Below are 22,795 nucleotides of genomic sequence, written 5' to 3'. Positions count from 1 at the left end.
GTAGAGACTAGAAGTCATGTCTGTCCAGAGTCCAGTGTAGAGACTAGAAGTCATGTCTGTCCAGGGTCCAGTATAGATAGTAGAAGTCATGTCTGTCTAGAGTCCAGTGTAGAGACTAGAAGTCATGTCTGTCCAGGGTCCAGTATAGAGACTAGAAGTCATGTCTGTCCAGAGTCCAGTGTAGAGACTAGAAGTCATGTCTGTCTAAAGCCCAGTGTAGAGACTAGAAGTCATGTCTGTCCAGAGTCCAGTGTAGAGACTAGAAGTCATGTCTGTCTAGAGCCCAGTATAGATAGTAGAAGTCATGTCTGTCTAGAGTCCAGTGTAGAGACTAGACGTCATGTCTGTCCAGGGTCCAGTATAGAGACTAGAAGTCATGTCTGTCTAGAGCCCAGTGTAGAGACTAGAAGTCATGTCTGTCCAGTGTAGAGACTAGAAGTCATGTCTATCCAGTGTAGAGACTAGAAATCATGTCTGTCCAGAGTCCAGTGTAGAGACTACAAGTCATGTCTGTCCAGGGTCCAGTGTAGAGACTAGAAGTCATGTCTGTCCAGGGTCCAGTATAGAGACTAGAAGTCATGTCTGTCCAAGGTCCAGTATAGAGACTAGAAGTCATGTCTGTCCAGGGTCCAGTGTATAGACTAGAAGTCATGTCTGTCCAGAGTCCAGTGTAGAGACTAGAAGTCATGTCTGTCTAGAGCCCAGTGTAGAGAATAGAAGTCATGTCTGTCCAGGGTCCAGTGTAGAGACTAGAAGTCATGTCTGTCCAGAGTCCAGTATAGAGACTAGAAGTCATGTCTGTCCAGGGTCCAGTGTAGAGACTAGAAGTCATGTCTGTCCAGAGTCCAGTATAGAGACTAGAAGTCATGTCTGTCCAGAGTCCAGTGTAGAGACTAGAAGTCATGTCTGTCCAGGGTCCAGTATAGATAGTAGAAGTCATGTCTGTCTAGAGTCCAGTGTAGAGACTAGAAGTCATGTCTGTCCAGGGTCCAGTATAGAGACTAGAAGTCATGTCTGTCCAGAGTCCAGTGTAGAGACTAGAAGTCATGTCTGTCTAAAGCCCAGTGTAGAGACTAGAAGTCATGTCTGTCCAGAGTCCAGTGTAGAGACTAGAAGTCATGTCTGTCTAGAGCCCAGTATAGATAGTAGAAGTCATGTCTGTCTAGAGTCCAGTGTAGAGACTAGACGTCATGTCTGTCCAGGGTCCAGTATAGAGACTAGAAGTCATGTCTGTCTAGAGCCCAGTGTAGAGACTAGAAGTCATGTCTGTCCAGTGTAGAGACTAGAAGTCATGTCTATCCAGTGTAGAGACTAGAAGTCATGTCTGTCCAGAGTCCAGTGTAGAGACTACAAGTCATGTCTGTCCAGGGTCCAGTGTAGAGACTAGAAGTCATGTCTGTCCAGTGTAGAGACTAGAAGTCATGTCTGTCCAGAGTCCAGTGTAGAGACTACAAGTCATGTCTGTCCAGGGTCCAGTGTAGAGACTAGAAGTCATGTCTGTCCAGGGTCCAGTGTAGAGACTAGAAGTCATGTCTGTCCAGAGTCCAGTGTAGAGACTACAAGTCATGTCTGTCCAGGGTCCAGTATAGAGACTAGAAGTCATGTCTGTCCAAGGTCCAGTATAGAGACTAGAAGTCATGTCTGTCCAGGGTCCAGTATAGAGACTAGAAGTCATGTCTGTCCAGGGTCCAGTATAGAGACTAGAAGTCATGTCTGTCCAGGGTCCAGTGTAGAGACTAGAAGTCATGTCTGTCCAGTGTAGAGACTAGAAGTCATGTCTGTCCAGGGTCCAGTATAGAGACTTGAAGTCATGTCTGTCCAAGGTCCAGTATAGAGACTAGAAGTCATGTCTGTCCAGGGTCCAGTATAGAGACTAGAAGTCATGTCTGTCCAGGGTCCAGTATAGAGACTAGAAGTCATGTCTGTCCAGGGTCCAGTATAGAGACTAGAAGTCATGTCTGTCCAGGCTCCAGTATAGAGACTAGAAGTCATGTCTGTCCAGGGTCCAGTGTAGAGACTAGAAGTCATGTCTGTCCAGGGTCCAGTATAGAGACTAGAAGTCATGTCTGTCCAGAGTCCAGTGTAGAGACTAGAAGTCATGTCTGTCCAGAGTCCAGTGTAGAGACTAGAAGTCATGTCTGTCCAGGGTCCAGTGTAGAGACTAGAAGTCATGTCTGTCCAGAGTCCAGTGTAGAGACTAGAAGTCATGTCTGTCCAGAGTCCAGTGTAGAGACTAGAAGTCATGTCTGTCCAGGGTCCAGTGTAGAGACTAGAAGTCATGTCTGTCCAGAGTCCAGTGTAGAGACTAGAAGTCATGTCTGTCCAGAGTCCAGTGTAGAGACTAGAAGTCATGTCTGTCCAGGGTCCAGTGTAGAGACTAGAAGTCATGTCTGTCCAGGGTCCAGTATAGAGACTAGAAGTCATGTCTGTCTAGAGCCCAGTGTAGAGACTAGAAGTCATGTCTGTCCAGAGTCCAGTGTAGAGACTAGAAGTCATGTCTGTCCAGAGTCCAGTGTAGAGACTAGAAGTCATGTCTGTCCAGAGTCCAGTGTAGAGACTAGAAGTCATGTCTGTCCAGAGTCCAGTGTAGAGACTAGAAGTCATGTCTGTCCAGGGTCCAGTGTAGAGACTAGAAGTCATGTCTGTCCAGGGTCCAATGTAGAGACTAGAAGTCATGTCTGTCCAGTGTAGAGACTAGAAGTCATGTCTGTCTAGAGCCCAGTGTAGAGACTAGAAGTCATGTCTGTCCAGAGTCCAGTGTAGAGACTAGAAGTCATGTCTGTCCAGGGTCCAGTATAGAGACTAGAAGTCATGTCTGTCCAGGGTCCAGTATAGAGACTAGAAGTCATGTCTGTCCAGGGTCCAGTGTAGAGACTAGAAGTCATGTCTGTCCAGGGTCCAGTGTAGAGACTAGAAGTCATGTCTGTCCAGGGTCCAGTATAGAGACTAGAAGTCATGTCTGTCCAGGGTCCAGTGTAGAGACTAGAAGTCATGTCTGTCCATGGTCCAGTATAGAGACTAGAAGTCATGTCTGTCCAGGGTCCAGTATAGAGACTAGAAGTCATGTCTGTCCAGGGTCCAGTATAGAGACTAGAAGTCATGTCTGTCCAGGGTCCAGTATAGAGACTAGAAGTCATGTCTGTCCAGGGTCCAATGTAGAGACTAGAAGTCATGTCTGTCCAGTGTAGAGACTAGAAGTCATGTCTGTCCAGAGTCCAGTGTAGAGACTAGAAGTCATGTCTGTCCAGAGCCCAGTGTAGAGACTAGAAGTCATGTCTGTCCAGGGTCCAATGTAGAGACTAGAAGTCATGTCTGTCCAGTGTAGAGACTAGAAGTCATGTCTGTCCAGAGTCCAGTGTAGAGACTAGAAGTCATGTCTGTCCAGAGTCCAGTGTAGAGACTAGAAGTCATGTCTGTCCAGGGTCCAGTATAGAGACTAGAAGTCATGTCTGTCCAGGGTCCAGTATAGAGACTAGAAGTCATGTCTGTCTAGAGCCCAGTGTAGAGACTAGAAGTCATGTCTGTCCAGTGTAGAGACTAGAAGTCATGTCTGTCTAGAGCCCAGTGTAGAGACTAAAAGTCATGTCTGTCCAGGGTCCAGTGTAGAGACTAGAAGTCATGTCTGTCCAGTGTAGAGACTAGAAGTCATGTCTGTCCAGGGTCCAGTGTAGAGACTAGAAGTCATGTCTGTCCAGGGTCCAGTGTAGAGACTAGAAGTCATGTCTGTCCAGGGTCCAGGGTAGAGACTAGAAGTCATGTCTGTCCAGTGTAGAGACTAGAAGTCATGTCTGTCCAGAGTCCAGTGTAGAGACTAGAAGTCATGTCTGTCCAGGGTCCAGTGTAGAGACTAGAAGTCATGTCTGTCCAGGGTCCAATGTAGAGACTAGAAGTCATGTCTGTCCAGTGTAGAGACTAGAAGTCATGTCTGTCTAGAGCCCAGTGTAGAGACTAGAAGTCATGTCTGTCCAGAGTCCAGTGTAGAGACTAGAAGTCATGTCTGTCCAGGGTCCAGTATAGAGACTAGAAGTCATGTCTGTCCAGGGTCCAGTATAGAGACTAGAAGTCATGTCTGTCCAGGGTCCAGTGTAGAGACTAGAAGTCATGTCTGTCCAGGGTCCAGTGTAGAGACTAGAAGTCATGTCTGTCCAGGGTCCAGTATAGAGACTAGAAGTCATGTCTGTCCAGGGTCCAGTGTAGAGACTAGAAGTCATGTCTGTCCAGGGTCCAGTATAGAGACTAGAAGTCATGTCTGTCCAGGGTCCAGTATAGAGACTAGAAGTCATGTCTGTCCAGGGTCCAGTATAGAGACTAGAAGTCATGTCTGTCCAGGGTCCAGTATAGAGACTAGAAGTCATGTCTGTCCAGGGTCCAATGTAGAGACTAGAAGTCATGTCTGTCCAGTGTAGAGACTAGAAGTCATGTCTGTCCAGAGTCCAGTGTAGAGACTAGAAGTCATGTCTGTCCAGAGCCCAGTGTAGAGACTAGAAGTCATGTCTGTCCAGGGTCCAATGTAGAGACTAGAAGTCATGTCTGTCCAGTGTAGAGACTAGAAGTCATGTCTGTCCAGAGTCCAGTGTAGAGACTAGAAGTCATGTCTGTCCAGGGTCCAGTGTAGAGACTAGAAGTCATGTCTGTCCAGAGTCCAGTGTAGAGACTAGAAGTCATGTCTGTCCAGGGTCCAGTATAGAGACTAGAAGTCATGTCTGTCCAGGGTCCAGTATAGAGACTAGAAGTCATGTCTGTCTAGAGCCCAGTGTAGAGACTAGAAGTCATGTCTGTCCAGAGTCCAGTGTAGAGACTAGAAGTCATGTCTGTCCAGTGTAGAGACTAGAAGTCATGTCTGTCTAGAGCCCATTGTAGAGACTAAAAGTCATGTCTGTCCAGGGTCCAGTGTAGAGACTAGAAGTCATGTCTGTCTAGAGCCCAGTGTAGAGACTAGAAGTCATGTCTGTCCAGTGTAGAGACTAGAAGTCATGTCTGTCCAGGGTCCAGTGTAGAGACTAGAAGTCATGTCTGTCCAGGGTCCAGTGTAGAGACTTGAAGTCATGTCTGTCCAGGGTCCAGTATAGAGACTAGAAGTCATGTCTGTCCAGTATAGAGACTAGAAGTCATGTCTGTCCAGGGTCCAGTATAGAGACTAGAAGTCATGTCTGTCCAGAGTCCAGTGTAGAGACTAGAAGTCATGTCTGTCCAGAGTCCAGTGTAGAGACTAGAAGTCATGTCTGTCCAGTGTAGAGACTAGAAGTCATGTCTGTCCAGGATCTAGAATACTGATATGAAGACTTGAAGTGATTGTCGATATGTTTTCTTTTTATTTACATGATAATTCCGGAAATATTTCACACATTATTCTATAATTGTTGGAGTTGGAGACCAGCGGGTCATTGGCTTCTGTACTGGTCCCACCTCACTACGGCCAAGCTTGCCGTAGCTCCACCTGGACCATTATTGGTGGTTTCTCCATCTCATCTGCTCCTATCCTATAACAAAGTCTCTGCTGTCCCACACCACATGCTTGTCCTCCGTCCTCCATCTTCACTCATGTGACCCTGAAGGCCCCTCTCTGGTTGGGTCATCTTCATCATCTGACACATCAAACACCCCGACCAGGTGATGCGAGACCTCCGAGGCTAGTGGAGAATCTAAGGGTACAAGACAATGTCATCACCATGGCTATAGAAAGAGTGTTGTATTGTAAATCTATGAATGCTTCTCATGATGACCATCCTCCATTGTGTGTGGTAAGGATGTGCGGAGGACCATCCATGGTGGTCGAGCTCCACTCTCTAATGTAATGAGGTATGACCGAATCCTATCTGAGTGTCCTCCATTATGGAATGGTAATCTAATATGACCAAGCATCCTCAGTTATGGGCATGATAAACAAATATGGCCGAATGTCTTCCATTATTGACATGGTGATGGAGTATGAACATCTCACCTTGTGAAATAACGCGGAGCCTCGCTGAGCTGGACACTTCTCCAAACACGTTCCAAGCCCGGCAGGTGTATACTCCAGCATCCCTCTGCTGGACCTGGTGAATCTGAAGCCAACTATTCACCTGATGACGCTGAGGACCTCCACGAGACTGTGCCCAAAAAGAGACATCCGAAGTGAGGAAAGTGTGTGTGGACTGCTTGAGATGAGGTGAGGTTAGATGGATGGTGTCAGGTTGGGATGAACAGTATTGTATATACAGGTCAGGTGACCATACACATTGGAGGTATATAGGAGTTATCTGGACTACGATAGCAGATGTCCCAGGGAAAGAAAGATCACGCATGCTGAATCTCAATAGGCCTGATCCTTTGGTCTCAAGTAACATTCGCCCCAGCAGGGGTCTCTGGGGAAACAGAGGGGTTTGGAGGGAATAGACAAATATAGAGGGGGCAGAACAAATGTATCTCGGGGGACAAAGTAATCTGGAGTGGACAGAGAGATCTGGAAATGAACAAGGGTCGGGAGCTGACAGATGTATGTGGAAGGAACAGAGGTGTCCAGAGGAGAAAGGAGGATTTACAGGGTACAAAAGGGTCTTAAGGTGTGCACAAAGAGGCGTCTGAAGGGGGACGGGGGAGTTCAAGGGGGGTGGAGGAGACTGAAGGGGGACGGAGGAGACAGAAGGACGAAGGAGTCTGAAGGAGGACGGAAGAGACTGAAGGGGGTGGAGGAGACTGAAGGGGGACGGAGGAGTTCAAGGGGGGCGGAGGAGACTGAAGGGGGACGGAGGAGTCTGAAGGGGGACAGAGGAGTCTGAAGGGGGGCGTAGGAGTTCAAGGTGGGTGGAGGAGACTGAAGGGGGGCGGAGGAGACTGAAGGAGGACGGAAGAGACTGAAGGGGGACAGAGGAGTCTGAAGGGGGACGGAGGAGTTCAAGGGGGGCGGAGGAGACTGAAGGGGGACGGAGGAGACTGAAGGGGGACGGAGGAGTCTGAAGGGGGACGGAGGAGTCTGAAGGGGGGCGTAGGACTCTGAGTGATGGAGGAGTCTGAAGGGGGATGGAGGAGTCTGAAGGGGGACGGAGGAGTTCAAGGGGGGCGGAGGAGACTGAAGGGGGACGGAGGAGACTGAAGGGGGACGGAGGAGTCTGAAGGGGGACGGAGGAGTCTGAAGGGGGGCGTAGGACTCTGAGTGATGGAGGAGTCTGAAGGGGGATGGAGGAGTCTGAAGGGGGATGGAGGAGTCTGAAGGGGGACGGAGGAGTTCAAAGGGGTGGAGGAGACTGAAGGGGGATGGAGGAGTTCAAGGGGGCGGAGGAGTCTGAAGGGGGGCGGAGGAGACTGAAGGGGGGCGGAGGAGACTGAAGGGGGGCGGAGGAGTCTGAAGGGGGGTGGAGGAGACTGAAGGGGGGCGGAGGAGACTAAAGGGGGGCGGAGGAGACTGAAGGGGGGCGGAGGAGACTGAAGGGGGCGGAGGAGTCTGAAGGGGGACGGAGGAGACTGAAGGGGGGTGGAGGAGACTGAAGGGGGGCGGAGGAGACTAAAGGGGGGCGGAGGAGACTGAAGGGGGGCGGAGGAGACTGAAGGGGGGCAGAGGAGTCTGAAGGGGGACGGAGGAGTCTGAAAGGGGGACGGAGGAGTCTGAAGGGGGGTGGAGGAGACTGAAGGGGGACGGAGGAGTCTGAAGGGAGACGGAGAAGTCTGAAGAGGGTCGGAGGAGTCTGAAGGGGGGCGGAGGAGACTGAAGGGTGACGGAGGAGTCTGAAGGGGGACGGAGGATACTGAAGGGGGACGGAGGAGTCTGAAAGGGGGACGGAGGAGTCTGAAGGGGGACGGAGGAGACTGAAGGGGGGCGGAGGAATCTGAAGGGGGACGGAGGAGACTGAAGGGGGACGGAGGAGTTCAAGGGGGCGGAGGAGACTGAAGGGGGACGGAGGAGTCTGAAGGGGGACGGAGGAGTCTGAAGGGGGACGGAGGAGTTCAAGGGGGCGGAGGAGACTGAAGGGGGACGGAGGAGTTCAAGGGGGCGGAGGAGACTGAAGGGGGACGGAGGAGTCTGAAGGGGGGCGGAGGAGACTGAAGGGGGACGGAGGAGTTCAAGGGGGCGGAGGAGACTGAAGGGGGACGGAGGAGTCTGAAGGGGGACGGAGGAGACTGAAGGGGGACGGAGGAGTTCAAGGGGGCGGAGGAGACTGAAGGGGGATGGAGGAGTTCAAGGGGGGCGGAGAAATCTGAAGGGGGGCGGAGGAGTCTGAAGGGGGACGGAGGAGTCTGAAGGGGGGCGGAGGAGACTGAAGGGCGGCGGAGGAGACTGAAGGGGGGCGGAGGAGTCTGAAGGGGGACGGAGGAGTCTGAAAGGGGGACGGAGGAGTCTGAAGGGGGACGGAGGATACTGAAGGGGGATGGAGGAGTCTGAAAGGGGGATGGAGGAGTCTGAAGGGGGACGGAGGAGACTGAAGGGGGCGGAGGAATCTGAAGGGGGACGGAGGAGACTGAAGGGGGACGGAGGAGTTCAAGGGGGCGGAGGAGACTGAAGGGGGACGGAGGAGACAGAAGGACGAAGGAGTCTGAAGGAGGACGGAAGAGACTGAAGGGGGTGGAGGAGACTGAAGGGGGACGGAGGAGTTCAAGGGGGGCGGAGGAGACTGAAGGGGGATGGAGGAGTCTGAAGGGGGACAGAGGAGTCTGAAGGGGGGCGTAGGAGTTCAAGGTGGGTGGAGGAGACTGAAGGGGGGCGGAGGAGACTGAAGGAGGACGGAAGAGACTGAAGGGGGACAGAGGAGTCTGAAGGGGGACGGAGGAGTTCAAGGGGGGCGGAGGAGACTGAAGGGGGACGGAGGAGACTGAAGGGGGACGGAGGAGTCTGAAGGGGGACGGAGGAGTCTGAAGGGGGACGGAGGAGTCTGAAGGGGGGCGTAGGACTCTGAGTGATGGAGGAGTCTGAAGGGGGATGGAGGAGTCTGAAGGGGGACGGAGGAGTTCAAGGGGGGCGGAGGAGACTGAAGGGGGACGGAGGAGACTGAAGGGGGACGGAGGAGTCTGAAGGGGGACGGAGGAGTCTGAAGGGGGGCGTAGGACTCTGAGTGATGGAGGAGTCTGAAGGGGGATGGAGGAGTCTGAAGGGGGATGGAGGAGTCTGAAGGGGGACGGAGGAGTTCAAAGGGGTGGAGGAGACTGAAGGGGGATGGAGGAGTTCAAGGGGGCGGAGGAGTCTGAAGGGGGGCGGAGGAGACTGAAGGGGGGCGGAGGAGACTGAAGGGGGGCGGAGGAGTCTGAAGGGGGGTGGAGGAGACTGAAGGGGGGCGGAGGAGACTAAAGGGGGGCGGAGGAGACTGAAGGGGGGCGGAGGAGACTGAAGGGGGGCGGAGGAGACTGAAGGGGGCGGAGGAGTCTGAAGGGGGACGGAGGAGACTGAAGGGGGGTGGAGGAGACTGAAGGGGGGCGGAGGAGACTAAAGGGGGGCGGAGGAGACTGAAGGGGGGCGGAGGAGACTGAAGGGGGGCAGAGGAGTCTGAAGGGGGACGGAGGAGTCTGAAAGGGGGACGGAGGAGTCTGAAGGGGGGTGGAGGAGACTGAAGGGGGACGGAGGAGTCTGAAGGGAGACGGAGAAGTCTGAAGAGGGTCGGAGGAGTCTGAAGGGGGGCGGAGGAGACTGAAGGGTGACGGAGGAGTCTGAAGGGGGACGGAGGATACTGAAGGGGGACGGAGGAGTCTGAAAGGGGGACGGAGGAGTCTGAAGGGGGACGGAGGAGACTGAAGGGGGGCGGAGGAATCTGAAGGGGGACGGAGGAGACTGAAGGGGGACGGAGGAGTTCAAGGGGGCGGAGGAGACTGAAGGGGGACGGAGGAGTCTGAAGGGGGACGGAGGAGTCTGAAGGGGGACGGAGGAGTTCAAGGGGGCGGAGGAGACTGAAGGGGGACGGAGGAGTTCAAGGGGGCGGAGGAGACTGAAGGGGGACGGAGGAGTCTGAAGGGGGGCGGAGGAGACTGAAGGGGGACGGAGGAGTTCAAGGGGGCGGAGGAGACTGAAGGGGGACGGAGGAGTCTGAAGGGGGACGGAGGAGACTGAAGGGGGACGGAGGAGTTCAAGAGGGCGGAGGAGACTGAAGGGGGATGGAGGAGTTCAAGGGGGGCGGAGAAATCTGAAGGGGGGCGGAGGAGTCTGAAGGGGGACGGAGGAGTCTGAAGGGGGGCGGAGGAGACTGAAGGGCGGCGGAGGAGACTGAAGGGGGGCGGAGGAGTCTGAAGGGGGACGGAGGAGTCTGAAAGGGGGACGGAGGAGTCTGAAGGGGGACGGAGGATACTGAAGGGGGATGGAGGAGTCTGAAAGGGGGATGGAGGAGTCTGAAGGGGGACGGAGGAGACTGAAGGGGGCGGAGGAATCTGAAGGGGGACGGAGGAGACTGAAGGGGGACGGAGGAGTTCAAGGGGGCGGAGGAGACTGAAGGGGGACGGAGGAGTTCAAGGGGGCGGAGGAGACTGAAGGGGGACGGAGGAGTCTGAAGGGGGGCGGAGGAGACTGAAGGGCGGCGGAGGAGACTGAAGGGGGGCGGAGGAGTCTGAAGGGGGGCGGAGGAGACTGAAGGGCGGCGGAGGAGACTGAAGGGGGGCGGAGGAGTCTGAAGGGGGGCGGAGGAGTCTGAAGGGGGACGGAGGAGTCTGAAAGGGGGACGGAGGAGTCTGAAGGGAGACGGAGAAGTCTGAAGAGGGTCGGAGGAGTCTGAAGGGGGATGGAGGAGACTGAAGGGTGACGGAGGAGTCTGAAGGGGGACGGAGGATACTGAAGGGGGATGGAGGAGTCTGAAAGGGGGATGGAGGAGTCTGAAGGGGGACGGAGGAGACTGAAGGGGGGCGGAGGAATCTGAAGGGGGACGGAGGAGACTGAAGGGGGACGGAGGAGTTCAAGGGGGCGGAGGAGACTGAAGGGGGACGGAGGAGTTCAAGGGGGCGGAGGAGACTGAAGGGGGACGGAGGAGTTCAAGGGGGGCGGAGGAGTCTGAAGGGGGACGGAGGAGTCTGAAGGGGGACGGAGAAGTCTGAAAGGGGGCGGAGGAGTCTGAAGGGGGGCGGAGGAGTCTGAAGGGGGACGGAGAAGTCTGAAAGGGGGCGGAGGAGTCTGAAGGGGGGCGGAGGAGTCTGAAGGGGGGCGGAGGAGACTGAAGGGGGGCGGAGGAGACTGAAGGGGGGCGGAGGAGTCTGAAGGGGGACGGAGGAGTCTGAAAGGGGGACGGAGGAGTCTGAAGGGGGATGGAGGAGACTGAAGGGGGGCGGAGGAGTCTGAAGGGGGACGGAGGAGTCTGAAAGGGGGACGGAGGAGTCTGAAGGGGGATGGAGGAGACTGAAGGGGGACGGAGGAGTCTGAAGGGGGACGGAGAAGTTTGAAAGGGGGCGGAGGAGTCTGAAGGGGGACGGAGGAGTCTGAAAGGGGGTGGAGGAGTCTCAAGGGGGACGGAGGAGTCTGAAAGGGGGCGGAGGAGTCTGAAGGGGGACGGAGGAGACTGAAGGGGGGCGGAGGAGACTGAAGGGGGGCGGAGGAGACTGAAGGGGGACAGAGGAGTCTGAAGGGGGACAGAGGAGACTGAAGGGGGGATGGAGGAGTCTGAAGGGGGATGGAGGAGACTGAAGGGGGACGGAGGAGTCTGAAGGGGGACGGAGAAGTTTGAAAGGGGGCGGAGGAGTCTGAAGGGGGACGGAGGAGTCTGAAAGGGGGTGGAGGAGTCTCAAGGGGGACGGAGGAGTCTGAAAGGGGGCGGAGGAGTCTGAAGGGGGACGGAGGAGACTGAAGGGGGGATGGAGGAGTTCAAGGGGGGCGGAGGAGACTGAAGGGGGGCGGAGGAGACTGAAGGGGGGCGGAGGAGTCTGAAGGGGGACAGAGGAGTCTGAAGGGGGACAGAGAAGTCTGAAAGGGGGCGGAGGAGTCTGAAGGGGGACGGAGGAGACTGAAGGGGGATGGAGGAGACTAAAGGGGGCGGAGGAGTCTAAAGGGGGACAGAGGAGTCTGAAGGGGGACGGAGAAGTCTGAAAGGGTGTCGGAGGAGACTGAAGGGGGACGGAGGAGACTGAAGGGGGACGGAGGAGTCTGAAGGGGGGATGGAGGAGTTCAAGGGGGCGGAGGAGACTGAAGGGGGGCGGAGGAGTCTGAAGTGGGACGTATCTGTCTGAAGAGGGATGGAGGAGACTGAAGGGGGACAGAGGAGTCTGAAAGGGGACAGAGGCGTCTGTATGTGTCAAAGAGGCCTGGTGGGTTCTGAAGCACTCTGAAAAGGACAAAGGAGTTTGGAGTTTTCAGGAGTCTGAGAGGAATAAGCAGTCTGATGTGGTCAGATGGGACTATATAGAGTGTAGATCTAGATGTCATGGATATTGCGCTATGTTACCTGTATGATGATATGGCGGTGCTCCCCTGACAGTGCTCGCTCCACCCCATCCTTCCTCCATTCTATCTCTGCTATTGGTTGTGCAGACACTTCACAGCCCAGCAGGACGCTCTGACCAATCACAACCACCATGTCCCCAGGAGAACTGAGAAGAATCGGAGCTGTGGAGACCACACATAGAGTCCATTATAAACCTCTACCCTCCATCAGGCACATCCAGTGTAATATACAGGCACATTCAATCTAATATACAGGCACGTCCAGTGTAATGTACAGGCATGTCCAGTGTAATATACAGGCACATCCAGTGTAATATACAGGCACGTTCAGTGTAATGTACAGGCATGTCCAGTGTAATATACAGGCACGTTCAGTGTAATGTACAGGCACATTCAGTGTAATGTACAGGCATGTCCAGTGTAATATACAGGCACATCCAGTGTAATATACAGGCATGTCCAGTGTAATATACAGGCACATCCAGTGTAATATACAGGCACATTCAGTGTAATGTACAGGCATGTCCAGTGTAATATACAGGCACATCCAGTGTAATGTACAGGCACATCCAGTGTAATATACAGGCACATCCATTGTAATATACAGGCACATCCAGTGTAATGTACAGGCACATCCAGTGTAATATACAGGCACATCCAGTGTAATATACAGGCACATCCAGTGTAATATACAGGCACATCCAGTGTAATGTACAGGCACATCCAGTGTAATGTACAGGCACATCCAGTGTAATATACAGGCACATCCAGTGTAATATACAGGCATGTCCAGTGTAATATACAGGCACATCCAGTGTAATATACAGGCACATTCAGTGTAATGTACAGGCATGTCCAGTGTAATATACAGGCACATCCAGTGTAATGTACAGGCACATCCAGTGTAATATACAGGCACATCCAGTGTAATATACAGGCACATCCAGTGTAATGTACAGGCACATCCAGTGTAATATACAGGCACATCCAGTGTAATATACAGGCACATCCAGTGTAATATACAGGCACATCCAGTGTAATGTACAGGCACATCCAGTGTAATATACAGGCACATCCAGTGTAATATACAGGCACATCCAGTGTAATATACAGGTATATCCAATCTAATATACAGGTACATCCAATCTAATATACAGGCTCGTTCAGTGTAATGTACAGGCATGTCCAATGTAATATACAGGCACATCCAGTGTAATATACAGGCACATCCAGTGTAATATACAGGCACGTCTAGTGTAATATACAGGCACGTCCAGTATAATGTACAGGCACATCCAATTTAATATACAGACACGTCCAGTGTAATATACAGGCACATTCAGTCTAATATACAGGCACATCTAAACTAATATACAGGCACGTCCAGTGTAATATACAGGCACATTCAGTCTAATATACAGACACATCCAATGTCATATACAAGCACGTCCAGTGTAATATACAGATACATCCAATCTAATATACAGGCACGTTCAGTGTAACATACAGGTGCATCCAGTTTAATATACAGACACACAGACATGAGGACACGACCTCTCCTCCTAATACACAGACATAGGGACACGACCTCTCCTCCTAATACACAGACATCAGGACATGACCTCTCCTCCTAATACACAGACATTGGGACACGACCTCTCTTCCTAATACACAGACATGGGGACACGACCTCTCTTCCTAATACACAGACATGGGGACATGACGTCTCCTAATACACAGACATCAGGACACGACCTCTCCTCCTAATACACAGACATCAGGACATGACCTCTCCTCCTAATACACAGACATTGGGACACGACCTCTCCTCCTAATACAAAGACATGGGGACATGACGTCTCCTAATACATAGACATCAGGACACGACCTCTCCTAATACACAGACATCAGGACACGACTTCTCTTCCTAATACACAGACATAGGGACACGACCTCTCCTCCTAATACACAGACATCAGGACATGACCTCTCCTCCTAATACACAGACATCGGAAACCAACCTCTCTTCCTAATACACACACATCAGGACACGACCTCTCCTCCTAATACAAAGACATGGGGACACAACCTCTCCTAATACATAGACATCAGAATACGACTTCTCTTCCTAATACACAGACATCGGGACACGACCTCTCCTCCTAATACACAGACATGGGGACACGACCTCTCTTCCTAATACACAGACATGGGGACACGACCTCTCCTCCTAATACATAGACATCAGGACACGACCTCTCCTCCTAATACACAGACATGGGGACACGACCTCTCTTCCTAATACACAGACATGGGGACACGACCTCTCCTCCTAATACACAGACATGAGGACACGACCTCTCTTCCTAATACACAGACATGGGGACACGACCTCTCCTCCTAATACACAGACACTGGGACACGACCTCTCCTCCTAATACATAGACATCAGGACACGACCTCTCCTCCTAATACACAGATATGGGGACATGACGTCTCCTCCTAATACACAGACATGGGGACACGACCTCTCCTAATACATAGAAATCAGGACACGACTTCTCTTCCTAATACACAGACATGAGGACACGACCTCTCTTCCTAATACACAGACATGGGGACACGACCTCTCCTCCTAATACACAGACATGGGGACACGACCTCTCTTCCTAATACACAGACATGGGGACACGACCTCTCCTCCTAATACACAGACATGGGGACACGACCTCTCCTCCTAATACACAGACATGGGGACACGACCTCTCCTCCTAATACACAGACATGGGGACACGACCTCTCCTCCTAATACACAGACATGGGGACACGACCTCTCTTCCTAATACACAGACATGGGGACACGACCTCTCCTCCTAATACACAGACATCAGGACATGACCTCTCCTCCTAATACACAGACATCGGGAACCAACCTCTCTTCCTAATACACACACATCAGGACACGACCTCTCCTCCTAATACAAAGACATGGGGACACGACCTCTCCTAATACATAGACATCAGGATACGACTTCTCTTCCTAATACACAGACATCGGGACACGACCTCTCCTCCTAATACACAGACATGGGGACACGACCTCTCTTCCTAATACACAGACATGGGGACACGACCTCTCCTCCTAATACACAGACATGAGGACACGACCTCTCTTCCTAATACACAGACATGGGGACACGACCTCTCCTCCTAATACACAGACACTGGGACACGACCTCTCCTCCTAATACATAGACATCAGGACACGACCTCTCCTCCTAATACACAGATATGGGGACATGACGTCTCCTCCTAATACACAGACATGGGGACACGACCTCTCCTAATACATAGAAATCAGGACACGACTTCTCTTCCTAATACACAGACATGAGGACACGACCTCTCTTCCTAATACACAGACATGGGGACACGACCTCTCCTCCTAATACACAGACATGGGGACACGACCTCTCTTCCTAATACACAGACATGGGGACACGACCTCTCCTCCTAATACACAGACATGGGGACACGACCTCTCCTCCTAATACACAGACATGGGGACACGACCTCTCCTCCTAATACACAGACATGGGGACACGACCTCTCCTCCTAATACACAGACATGGGGACACGACCTCTCCTCCTAATACACAGACATGGGGACACGACCTCTCCTCCTAATACACAGACATGGGGACACGACCTCTCTTCCTAATACACAGACATGGGGACATGACGTCTCCTAATACACAGACATGGGGACACGACCTCTCCTCCTAATACACAGACATGGGGACACGACCTCTCTTCCTAATAGACAGATATGGGGACATGACGTCTCCTAATACACAGACATGGGGACACGACCTCTCTTCCTAATAGACAGATATGGGGACATGACGTCTCCTAATACACAGGCCTCAGGCCTCGGCCCCATTGACCACCATGTTACCTCCATACTAGGGACATCTCCCTGGGGTGCAGTTGGATGGTCTCACCTTCTCGGCAGGCTCCGGTGTGGGCCAGGCTCAGGACCTTCCTCCTGCGGGTTTGGGCGACCTCCTGTAGTCGGCAGATGTTTTTGTAGGTCCTTCGGTCGGTCCCACACACGCTGTCCTGACTGGGGCAGACACATTGGGGCTCCGGGCCGTGGCCGGCCACTACCTGGCACTGCAGCTGCCCTCCGCAGGGGCCATAATGATGCCTTTGCCAGGGCAGGTCACAGCGTTGCCCCTCCACATTGGCACACTCCCAGCAGCAGCCACAATAGTCCCTGACCCTGCCAGCAGGACAAGGTTGCGGCACGGAGGGGCAGCGGGATTCCTCACACACCGGACAAGTCTCTTTACCTTCCACTTCATTGGGACCAACCTCGATGGGGGAGAATCCGAGGCAAAGCCGGGAAGGGGAAGAGAAGGAAGGTGACCAGGGTGAGGGCAGGGTACATGGTGGCCAGTGAGGTGTGAGAGGGCTCTGGTCAGCTGCAAGGCTTTATAGAGGCCAGAGGTGTTACCCCCTACCTGCCATTCATCTGACCTTCCCGGCCCCCTGCTGAGCCCCTCAGGCTGGTCTGTGCTCATTTGCACATGGTTTGTGGTGGAGGAGGGTGTCTTCAATACACATGGCCATGTCTGCCCATAAGGCCGGGGGTGCCCGTACCAATAACCGCACTATGGGACACAACCCCTGTCCGTAGCCGTAGATTACAGCGGGTATCACACAGAATGCAGGACTAGATACACCCTGGAGGGGGCGTCAGGTGACAACATGACTACTGTGTATGCCAGTAATGGGCCGATGTTGTGTGCCTGGAGAATAGCGCTGGGTATGGGGGCGCCGGTGGTCCTGGGTCACGTCTACTGGTCATAGCCAAGGGCAAGGGCATAACCAAGGAACTGAACCTAAAAGATGCCCACCAGGAGAAGATGACCACTTTATGTACAGGTGGAGCAGTAGGAGAAGATGACCACTTTATGTACAGGCGGGGCAGTAGGAGAAGATGACCACTTTATGTACAGGCGGAGTAGTAGGAGAAGATGACCACTTTATGTACAGGTGGGGCAGTAGGAGAAGATGACCACTTTATGTACAGGTGGAGCAGTAGGAGAAGATGACCACTTTATGTACAGGTGGGGCAGTAGGAGAAGATGACCACTTTATGTACAGGTGGAGCAGTAGGAGAAGATGACCACTTTATGTACAGGTGGGGCAGTAGGAGAAGATGACCACTTTATGTACAGGTGGGGCAGTAGGAGAAGATGACCACTTTATGTACAGGTGGGGCAGTAGGAGAAGATGACCACTTTATGTACAGGTGGAGCAGTAGGAGAAGATGACCACTTTATGTACAGGCGGGGCAGTAGGAGAAGATGACCACTTTATGTACAGGTGGAGCAGTAGGAGAAGATGACCACTTTATGTACAGGTGGAGCAGTAGGAGAAGATGACCACTTTATGTACAGGTGGAGCAGTAGGAGAAGATGACCACTTTATGTACAGGTGGAGCAGTAGGAGAAGATGACCACTTTATGTACAGGTGGAGCAGTAGGAGAAGATGACCACTTTATGTACAGGCAGAGTAGTAGGAGAAGATGACCACTTTATGTACAGGCGGAGTAGTAGAAGATGACCACTTTATGTACAGGTGGAGCAGTAGGAGAAGATGACCACTTTATGTACAGGTGGAGCAGTAGGAGAGGATGACCACTTTATGTACAGGTGGGGCAGTAGGAGAAGATGACCACTTTATGTACAGGTGGGGCAGTAGGAGAAGATGACCACTTTATGTACAGGTGGGGCAGTAGGAGAGGATGACCACTTTATGTACAGGTGGGGCAGTAGGAGAAGATGACCACTTTATGTACAGGTGGGGCAGTAGGAGAAGATGACCACTTTATGTACAGGTGGGGCAGTAGGAGAAGATGACCACTTTATGTACAGGTGGGGCAGTAGGAGAAGATGACCACTTTATGTACAGGTGGGGCAGTAGGAGAAGATGACCACTTTATGTACAGGTGGGGCAGTAGGAGAGGATGACCACTTTATGTACAGGTGGAGCAGTAGGAGAAGATGACCACTTTATGTACAGGTGGGGCAGTAGGAGAAGATGACCACTTTATGTACAGGTGGGGCAGTAGGAGAAGATGACCACTTTATGTACAGGTGGGGCAGTAGAAGAAGATGACCACTTTATGTACAGGTGGGGCAGTAGGAGAAGATGACCACTTTATGTACAGGTGGGGCAGTAGGAGAAGATGACCACTTTATGTACAGGTGGGGCAGTAGAAGAAGATGACCACTTTATGTACAGGTGGGGCAGTAGGAGAAGATGACCACTTTATGTACAGGCAGAGTAGTCTTATTTTCCATGGTTTTTTCGGTACGTTTGTGGTTTGGTTTGACCAGAAGGTGACCAGGAACACTGATGTTCTCCATATGATGTCACCAGGAGAGGACACAAAGCAGGACCTTCTGACTTTCTAAAGACCTGAGGTCATCTTAGACAATGACGCAATTAACAAACCAATTATCACAATGGCTGATGAGATTGCCACATAACGAGATCACTGTAGATGTAGCAGAGTCCAGCTGTGCGTAGTCCGGCCTGTACAATACTGGAGGACTGGGGTGTGAGGTCCACCGATGACCACCATTGTAAGGGCCCACTACACGGTCACCATCTGCAGCTTAGCCCTTACCTCACATTGTTTCTCTCCTGGGGCCCCGTCAGTCACAGGACCCCAGAAGGGCCGACCTCTGTGGCTAGGTGACATCTCAGCCACCTGATGACTCCATCCATGAGGTTGGGGTGATGGCTTGTGCTGATATGTTGGGCGTTGTACGCTATGGCCAAAGGACATTGGTCCTGACGTCTTGTGGCGTGTTCAGATGTAACTTTACAAGCTGTGCTGACAACCCTTCCTCATGAGCCCCACTTGTCCAGTCTTTCTCCTGACAACTCTTCCACCACTCTTCCTGAACACTGGATAGGTTGTCGGCTGTCCTGAACCCTGGTTAGGTTCCCCTTACGTCCTACCAGCAGCACAATATGGGGTATTTCCTGGAATTTCTAATTAGCAATTAATTACCCATGGCTGACGAGTCCCTATAAGAGGGCGCAGAGACCTCCCCTCCCCTCCCCCTCCCCCGCGTGTCTTTCTCTGTCCTGTGGACTTAGGGCAGGTGGGGAGGACTCTGTGTCCTCTCAGGGTCGGGGTGAAGGCTAAAGTGGTTTTTCTCTGTTCCTGATTCCGGGGGTTTCGGCCTCTTCATCTTCTCCCTCACTAACCAGTGTAGGCCTCTAATTGGGCTCATCATTCTTTATAGCTTACCTTAGGCCTTGGCCTGCTTCGGGCGGGGGTGCGCTTCGGGGTAGTGCTTAGCCCCACCTCTTTCGGCCATGTTGTTGCGGCCGGGTTAGCTACTGGGCGGGTGCGCTCCGGGGTAGTGCTTAGCCTCGCCCCTTTCGGCCATGTTGTTGCGGCCGGGTTAGTTAATGGGCGGGTGCGCTCCAGGGTAGTGCTTAGCCCCGCCCCTTTCGGCCATGTTGTTGCGGCCGGGTTAGTTACTGGGCGGGTGCGCTCCAGGGTAGTGCTTTGCCCTGCCCCTTTCGGCCATGTTGTTGCGGCCGGGTTAGTTAGTGGGCGGGTGCGCTCCAGGGTAGTGCTTTGCCCTGCCCCTTTCGGCCATGTTGTTGCAGCCGGGTTAGTTACTGGAGGCGTGCGCTCTGGGTAGAGCTTAGCCCCGCCTCTTTCGGCCATGTTGTTGCGGCCGGGTGTGCTCCAGGGTAGTGCTGGATAGTCACCGGAGTGTAGGGAGGACATGGACTGCAGGGTGTCTTACCTTCCCCCACTTTCTCTCCTGCAGAGCTGTCCTTGTCTTCTCTCACTTGTCACTTCCTCTCTCTCTTCCTCTGAGGTTTGCTGGGTAATCCCCCCGTGTAGCAGTGGGGCTTTGGTATGCTCCGCATATGGATTAGGTGGACACGCCTCCTCCATCGCCCCCCCCCCCTTCCCCTACTAGGGGGCGGGGTTTTGAATTGGTACATCCCGGACGGTCTTAAACTGGGGCAGGCGGCCATTTTACCCCCTCCGGCTGCCTGTCACCGACGAGTTGCGCTCACTCTGCGAGTTCACAGGTATGGCCGATGAAGCAGCGTTGGTAGCGGGAGGGAGGGTGAGGCTTTCCTGGCCCGTCTAATTGCTGGCGCCCGGCAGGTTACCTCAGCCTCGGGGGTCTTGGCGCCCTCTATTTCGACCCGCAGGATGGCTCGGCGTTCTAGGCCGCCTGCGAGACTTTAGCCCCAGTCCCCTCATCACCCATTAGAAGACGGCGTAGGGAGCGCACAGGAGCGTCTCTCGCATTGCGTGGGGGAGGCGGCGCCTATTCTCCCACCGGCTGTTTGCCCCCCCCCCCGGCTTATCTGTTTTGGGGGCCATTTTGCAGCATGCAGCTAGTGTGTTAGAAGCCCCACGGATCATGGGCAGCCGGGAATCCTCTGTAGTTCCTTCCCCAGCCCCGGTGGCTACTGCCTCGGGAACCCCCAAGGACCTGCTATAGCGTTGCCTGGTGCTTCGCAAGGGCATGAATCTTCCTCGCCATCTTCCGTGTCACCCATCCCCCCTTCTCAGGCCTATATGAACCTGTTGGGATTGAGGGCTCAGACAGGGAGAGGACGGTCCCGGGGTCCTGTTAGAGGGGATAAGGATTCCTCTTCCTCTGATTCCTCTACTTCTTCAGAGCGCCGTAGACGTAAGCGCCTCAGGGCTCAAAAAGTTAAGAAGCGTAAGGACCGCCGCCGTTCCCGGTCGTCTGTTAGGAGCCAGAGATCCGAGGGGTCCAAGAGTCACCGTCGCCAAGTTCGGACACTTCCTCCTCCAGCAGCTCCGCCAGGTCCGTTCGGTCCCGCCATCATGGTCGGAAGAAGCATGTGCCTGAAGTTCCCCTGGATCGATCTTCCGTGCGGCTAGCCTCACCGGAGTGCCTGCTCAGGCCTGGCCGTGGCTCCCCTCGAGGTTGTCCCTCCCGCTGGTGAGTTTGATTTTGCTGGGGCTTGGGGTTCTGATGGTTCTAGAGCTGAGTTGCTGCCGGCCCTTAAGGCTTTGATGGCGCAACTCAAATTATCTGGGAAACCAAAAGACGTGGCTTCCCCTACTGGGGCGGCGGTTCATAAGGATGCTTTCTTTTGTGGGGTCCCACCTGGACCCGGAGACAAGCAGTAAAATTGAGACAAACCAATTTGTCGACATATGGACTTTGATTTCGACTGATCAGCATACTGTGGATAGGGGGCGTAGGTTGGTGACGGAGAGGATTGTGGATAGACGCCCGAAGGTCGCCAAGACCTTCAGGAATTGGTGTCAGGCGTTTGCCGTACTCGGCTGCGTCTTGGGTCAGAAGCACCCAGAGAGGTGCCCTGAGCTTTTTATTTACTTTGACACCATCTATGGTGCCTATGAAGCCCACGGGGGCAGCGCTTGGTGGCATTACGACGAAGAATTCTGTCGACACCTTGCCCTTCAACCTGAGATTGGGTGGGCGGTGAAGGCCACAGATGTGTGAATCCGCCTTATTCTTTCCCAGAAGGCTTCGCCCTTTCAGTCAGGGACCACCGGCATGGGTGCCTCGGGCCCTATGCAGGTGGCCGTACGGCGGCCCGGAACCAGTTGGCTCTTCAACGAGGGCCATTGCAGGTTCTTCGGGCTCTGCAAATTCCACCACGAGTGTTCCACCTGTGGTGGCAACCACGCAGCTGCTAAGTGCACAAAACCGGCGAAGCCTCCTGGGAAACAGGGTGATGGGAAGAACGCCAGTGAGCGTTCAGGCGATGTCCCCGTGGCTAGATAGGTACAGTTACGTTTTGGGTTTTCTTTCGTTCTTTTCATACCCTTTATTTTTAGTCATCAGGGAGTTATGGCCCCTAATTTGAAGTCCGCTAGGGACTATCCCGAGGTTTTAGGGGAAAAGATAGGCAAGGAAGTGTCCTTGGGCCGTGTTAGAGGCTCCTTTTCTTCTCCTCCCTTTCCCAATTTGCGGGTCTCTATTACATCACTGAACCAGTCCGCTGCCCACAGTCTCCACTCTACTACATCACTGAACCAGTCCGCTGCTCACAGTCTCCGCTCTACTACATCACTGAACCAGTCCGCTGCCCACAGTCTCCACTCTACTACATCACTGAACCAGTCCGCTGCTTACAGTCTGTGCTCTACTACATCACTGAACCAGTCCGCTGCCCACAGTCTCCGCTCTACTACATCACTGAACCAGTCCGCTGCTCACAGTCTGTGCTCTACTACATCACTGAACCAGTCCGCTGCTTACAGTCTGTGCTCTACTACATCACTGAACCAGTCCGCTGCCCACAGTCTCCGCTCTACTACATCACTGAACCAGTCCGCTGCTCACAGTCTGTGCTCTACTACATCACTGAACCAGTCCGCTGCCCACAGTCTCCACTCTACTACATCACTG

General features: G+C 53.3%; 1 long non-coding RNA gene and 1 pseudogene across 1 annotated transcript; both read right to left on the bottom strand.

Moving 5' to 3' along the window:
• Nucleotides 1-5,303: 5,303 nt before the first annotated feature.
• On the bottom strand, nt 5,304-16,769 carry LOC142187233 (kazal-type serine protease inhibitor domain-containing protein 1-like; annotated as a pseudogene).
• LOC142187230 (uncharacterized) lies at nt 13,949-14,878 on the bottom strand. The gene is made up of 3 exons (XR_012712547.1): nt 14,845-14,878; nt 14,437-14,470; nt 13,949-14,303 (listed from the first exon to the last, which is right to left on the bottom strand). It is a non-coding gene; the product is annotated as an uncharacterized LOC142187230 (long non-coding RNA).
• Nucleotides 16,770-22,795: the final 6,026 nt, after the last annotated feature.

The sequence above is a fragment of the Leptodactylus fuscus genome, unplaced genomic scaffold (assembly GCF_031893055.1).
Source record: "Leptodactylus fuscus isolate aLepFus1 unplaced genomic scaffold, aLepFus1.hap2 HAP2_SCAFFOLD_146, whole genome shotgun sequence".
Classification (NCBI taxonomy): domain Eukaryota; kingdom Metazoa; phylum Chordata; class Amphibia; order Anura; family Leptodactylidae; genus Leptodactylus; species Leptodactylus fuscus.
This window is presented reverse-complemented; position numbering and strand designations above follow the sequence as displayed.